The sequence below is a fragment of the Fundulus heteroclitus genome, chromosome 4 (genome assembly GCF_011125445.2).
Source record: "Fundulus heteroclitus isolate FHET01 chromosome 4, MU-UCD_Fhet_4.1, whole genome shotgun sequence".
Lineage (NCBI taxonomy): Eukaryota > Metazoa > Chordata > Actinopteri > Cyprinodontiformes > Fundulidae > Fundulus > Fundulus heteroclitus.
This window is the reverse complement of record NC_046364.1, coordinates 30,726,397-30,732,645: the sequence shown is the minus strand read 5'-3', so window position 1 is coordinate 30,732,645 and position 6,249 is coordinate 30,726,397. Positions and strand designations below refer to the sequence as shown.

At 38.2% G+C, this 6,249-nt stretch overlaps 1 long non-coding RNA gene across 1 annotated transcript; it reads right to left on the bottom strand.

Annotated features, from left to right (window-relative positions):
* Positions 1-737: 737 nt before the first annotated feature.
* On the bottom strand, positions 738-6,244 carry LOC118562973. The gene is made up of 2 exons (XR_004930932.1): positions 1,517-6,244; positions 738-1,099 (listed from the first exon to the last, which is right to left on the bottom strand). It is a non-coding gene; the product is annotated as an uncharacterized LOC118562973 (long non-coding RNA).
* Positions 6,245-6,249: the final 5 nt, after the last annotated feature.

Sequence of the window (6,249 nt, the reverse complement as noted above, 5' to 3'; positions counted from 1 at the left end):
GCCAGACTTTCTTCTCCTAGTTCTGTTGTTAAAGCTCAGTGGTGTTATTGTACACTTTAGGTTTTAATAACTGTGGAACCTGGTAAAGACCAAAAGATATTTGCCATCATGGTAATGTTGAAGCAATAAAGGAAAAATACAAAGTTGAAACAGTTTTTTCTTCAGCTCTGTCACTATAGTTAAAGCTGAGGATTTTAAATAGGGAAGCTTTTCTATCAACCTGTTCAAATATCCTCACGTTGTACATTTATTTCAGTAATTCAAGTCAAAAAAGAAAATTAATTAAATACAAGGATTTATTCCAAGCTTTCACGCTGGATTATGGCTTACAGCAAATGAAAACTCCAAATTCAGTTGTCAACAAAGTACAAATTTTTACTTGAGACCAATAAAAAGTAGTTTATCCAGCAGCCATTAAGATGCTCCATAAGAAGGGTAACCCACAAAAGGTCCTTGCTAAATAAGCTGGCTGTTCACTGTGACGGAGCATGGAAATGAGACGTTAAGTGGAAGGAAAAAGTCTGAAAAGGTAATCAAGTTGCAAAGATGACTAAAACCTTGAGAGGATCATAAACCAAAGCCCATTTGTTAGACAACAGAAAAGCCTCTTTAGACCAAGTAAGATGCTCCTGTCGTCTCTGGTGCAGAAATTGTTCATCACAAGTAAGACCGTTAGAGCCCATGCCCTGGAAATGTTTTTTTTTTTTTTTTTTTTTTTTTAAGGGGTGGGGGGTCCAGATGTAGGCTGCACCTTGCAAATCTCCAAACCAATAAATGGTCATTGCTTCACAGTCACTTTAAAGCTGCTTTTACACTTTTTTTCTATAGCATGTTTTCCTTCCACTTAATTTTTTTATCAATACGACTGGATTCCCAACGCCCGCGTCATTTAGCGGTGAGCTTATGTGGTTTACCATCTATATGGATGCTGGCGTGTCACTAGTCTTCCCCATGATTGTGCAGATCCCAACATGGCAATAAGATTTCTGTATTAAAAATCTTTCTGGGGGGGAAACAAGTGGCTCAAAAGAAGAGGGGGCCCCGCATGTAGAGGCTGATGTCCTGGGTTCGTGTCTTCTCCTTCTCTCCATCTTTCCACCTAACAATGAATAAATACTACCAATGCCACAAAACCTTTCTTAAAATTAGTCCAAGCTAAAATTTAAAATTCATTTTCAATATTGATTAGATAAAAAAAAAAAAAAAAAAAAATTGACGGTGACTAAAATGTCACCAATTATGAGTGTCTTGGGTTTCCATTAAATTACTGATTGAACAAAACTAACTTTTGATCACGTGACTAATCGCTGTAAATAAATAAATAAAAAATATCACAAATTCTCCAGGGGAATTGGTCTAAAGAATATATACACTTGTCCAGGTTTCTGTCGTTACAACAAAGTTGACATTACAACATATCTTTGGTAACATATATATATATATATATATATATATATATATATATATATATATATATATATATATATATATATATATATATATATCAGATACCCACAGATTGTCATGTAAGTCATCCGTGGGGTCTGACGGTGACATTCACACCATCACCTGTTAGAAACAGTTCAAGGACATTCAGGTTAGCAGCTTAAAGATCCGTCAGGTTACTGTTGTACGATGATCTGCGTAGAAAACAGAGCCACTAACATTTGTCTTGATTTGTTCGCCCTGTAAAATAAGAAAGGATTATTTTCCATTTTCAAAGGAAAGTTTAGGTTGTCTTGGACATAACGACAACAAAACAGGTACTGATCTTATTAGTTTTTTTATTATCCAGGTAACTTCTAATCAGGTTGAATGTCCCTCGTCTATAAGGCATTTTGTTATATATATATATATATATACACATATATGTATATATATATATGTTCATATTTATATATACACACATCACCATATACAATATGTGACTGTCATGTGAAAGGCTACATACATTATTTGGTCATTTAAGTAATTAACGATCAATGAAAACGAGTAACCTCCCCATATTGTCAAAAAAAAACAAAAAAAACAATAATAATTTTGCTTGTTTGCGTGACGCTCATAGCATAACAGACCAAACACTGGAATCAATGGCGATGAGTGGCAAATAATGAAAATGTCCTCGTGCCTCATATTTCTTTCCCCACATGCTTCACAAAGTTTAATCTGGGAGTGTGACGTTGCGTCAACGTCTCAAACGTCACGCGCTCCTTCGAAAAGGCAAACCTCTCCCCTCCCGTACTCTAGTTTGAGCTTCTCACACTTCTCTGAGAACATTATGAGCATGCTTAGCTAATTAGCTTCGATCGGCCAAATCTCTGCATCTGAGCTAAACGGAGGAGAGTGTTTAAACGTAGCTGCGGCCGGTCTGTATACCAGTATTATAACTTCCTATCCATGCGAGACACTTTTAGAATTAGCTTGAAGTGACTTTTTTAGGGCCGAGCAACATATGGGAAAACTTAATGCAGACAGAGCTTTAGAGTTTCAGATTTGTGACAGACTGTGTCCTGGGAATAAAGTTTTGACAGCTACATGAGTGCAGCTAAACTCTTATGGGTAAAACAGACTTGAGTAACGTGGAGGAGAGGGAAACTGGGGACAACCAGGACGAACCTGCTGATCCGTGCTGTCAGAGTAACAATGCTGGTCAGAACTGGAGCAGAAATAACTATGTGAATGCAGGCAGAACATTAGTGTTTCCAATTACATGCGTGATCACTAGTGGTTGTTTGCTGCTGTTGTAGAGTGTTTATCTTTCTTTTTATTTTTTTTAAGCTCTGCAAACCACTGCTCTCAGACAACATCTCTCCTGATTCCTCCTTGCTGGATAAAATTGTACTTGATCAAATGTAATTGAATATAAATGTAACATCGTCATCACTCTCAGGCAACTTTCAGCTGGGTTGTGCTCACTTCTTTCCTCGCGAAAACGATCCCTGCACTTTAGCCGTTTTGTTTTAGCAATTAGAATCGATCTCTAGGTTTCTACCCTCAACATCTTTTCTCCTTCCTCATGATACAAAACTCGCTATCTAGAAGCTGTGTGTTGCTACTCAGTCATGTTTATCGGTAGCCATAAGACAGATGGACCACTAACCTGAGTAGTATATTAAATTGCAGCAAGTTGTATTGAGTCGGTGCTACCTTTTTGACAAACTTGTTTTTTTTTTTTTTCTTCTGAAGCCAAAACAGCCCTTTTCAAACCTTTACAATTATTACTCAGCTGGCTTAAAGACCAACTGCAACCAACGTTAGAAATTATTTGGCCACAGTTTCTTTTGTACATCTTGTTTTTCTTTTCTTTTTTTTTTAATTTACCCCACAAAAAAAAAAAGCAATAGCACTCTTGCACAATTAATGTTCAATAGAAAATGAGGTATGTTTCCTTTTTTTTTTTTAGTGCATATTAATGTAACAGTGCAAAACCAATCGCAAAAAAATATATACATGTGTTCCACGATCACCTTGTCAAAATACTAATTTTACAGCATTTACCCCACCATCACTTTCACAAAGCATACAAGAAACCCACTATGAGACACAGAACATTGAATCTCTCGATTATTTCATCATGAGAACCCAGGGTGAAGCGAACACTTGAAATATCAGACTCAGGTAACAGTGACCGGGAATATCTAGCTAAAGCACAGAAGCATGTTTTTCCAATAAGAGGTGGCATGTCACTTCACACGTTTTTTTGCACAAACCAACATAGAAACAATCCAAACTTCCCTTAGTCGTGCTTCATTATTATTCTGAACCTCTACTGGAATGTTTAATAATGTGTTCAGTCAATTGGCGGAGACAGACATGAAGTAAAAAAACTAAACAAAAAACTAAAACATTCAAGTTTATACGGGGAGGGGGAAACAAAAAGAAACTTCAATGAAAAGTGCAAACACTTAATGCTATTTAACCCTGTCCGAAGCGGTCTTTATTTGGGCAGCCAGTTCATTGTTTTTAGTGTGCGGACCAAAAACGTAACGCCGACGCGTTAAATTCGTCAAAGTGTCAAAAGTTCTTCGTGTGTGTGTGTACATAATGCAAGGACTAATAAGTGGGGACTGAGAAAAGAGACTGCAGGCCGAGAAACTGTGCCATTGAAAAGCATACGAGCTAGAAAAGACACGTGAGGATATGTCCCTTCATAAAAAGGGCCTGAGAGTAGATCTGTTGTGAAAAATATGTATGGATTGTCTCAAAAACACAGCCAACGTCGTGCCACCAGACAGAGCTCATAAAAAAAAATAAGGGGTTACCCCTCAAAGTCGGGTCGCCTGCTGCCTCCATGCGATCCTCTTGTCCAAACAGTGTATCTGTTTCCAGTCAAGAAAGTAACGGAGACAACCTCATGAGCACTGCAAGCCCCCCCCCCTGTGACGACTGTCTCCCAGTCTGTGACAGAGTGCTTGAGTCAAGGCATCCAGCTGGAATGTATAGATAGAAAAAAATGTCTCTGGAGGCAGTCCAGTAATGGCACAAACGACCGGCTAAACCCAATTCTAAGAACGCAACAGGGTTAAATATGTACATCGCGCGGTGGCATGCTCAGTGTTGCAAGAGAAACGCGCACAGAAGCTGAAAAGTGAGACCGAAGAATTTCAAACGTTGAGAATGTGCGCCTCTGCACAGCCTGAAACCGAGCCGGCTTGCAGCGCCACCGCCATCTGAGCTCGAACCTCTGCTGTCTGTCCTGATCCAAACCCGGATCTGGAATTAAACGCAGCCGTGCCTAACCAATGTACACAAAATACAACATTGACTATAAGAATTTTGAAAAATTAAAAATACGCTTTTTTCCTTTTCATAGCCTGGCTGCAGAGCAACGGCAGACGGGGGACAAAAAAAAAAAGCCAAAAAATAAATAATCTGCAAAACTGACCTTGGAAGAAAGAAAAAAATAAGTCTGTTTAGTACTACCCTCTCAGAACATACAGCTGCAACCTAATAAACCAGAGGGGCATTGAAAAGTTAATGTGTTTGATTAATTCAATTAAAAAAAAAAAAACTCCTCACATAGATTAAACACAGACTGATTGACTATAAGCACCTTTGTGTTGGATTTGACGGTTACGGCTTACAGCTCATGAAAACCCCAAACTGACCCTCTCAGTGCTTATTGTCCTGTACATGGCCACACTTTTTGGTCGGCTGACATTTCTGCATTAAGAACGCGGTTCCTAATGGAGAAATCCTGAATATAATTCTTATGTAATAATTTGTTTTCAGAGAAACTAAGGATTGCGTTTTCATTGGTTATAAGCCAAAACTATCAAAACCAACAACAATACAAACTTATAATATGACCCTTTTTGTGTTATACATCTAGATAATGCAGGAGATTTGAATGAAATGACTTAAATCCATGATTTTTTTTTTTGTTTATGATAGTTAAATGAGATTGTTTGGCGCTATAATGATAGTAACCTTCGGCTTTTAGATCTTCTACAGCTGCGTCACAGTTTCATATTTGTAGAAAAAGATTATGCGATACATTTCTTCATAGAAAAAAAACAACAACATAATTATTATAATGATTGTTCGAAATCTGGACTACAACGGGATCATTTCGTTTCAGCATTAGAGGGTTCTGCTTTTTCCTCCCCTTTAAAAAAAAAAAAAAAAAAAAAAAAAAAAAGCAGCAACGGTCCAGCATCTCATCAGGAGGCGGATGTCCAGAAGTGAAAACGAGAAGAGGAAACAAAAAAAAAGTGTAATCGGCAGAAGAGCGTCGTGCCTAACAGAATCCCGACCAAACAAAACGGAGCAAACGTGTGGCGTAAGTACAAAACAAAGTGTTTCCAAAATCAAACTTGTCACAAAAACGCGCGCCACCGCTTTGCCGAACGGCGTAACGCGCGGCGCTCCAACAAGCGCGCGTTCCCGTTCGGGCCGAGCACAATGCAACGATGCCGCGCTCCGGTAAGGCAAATCTGATCGGAGCGAGCTGCGGTTATAAAGTCGTTATTAAACAGCTACAGTGTACGGCAGCTATCTGGCATTATTAACCCTTATTAGTGTGTAGTGTTTCAGAAGGGACACAAGTGGTGTGGAAGCTGACTTCCAACAGGCAAGGTAAAAAAAACAAAAATCCCTCTTTCGGCTTGAGAAACAGAAAACGCTCCCAGAAGCTACCTGTGTAAATGATAAATAAATGAAACTTGCATCTTGGCATCAACAGCTGACTTAATAATAATAATAATAATAATAACAATAATAAAAAAAAAAGTTAATATTTCAAACTAT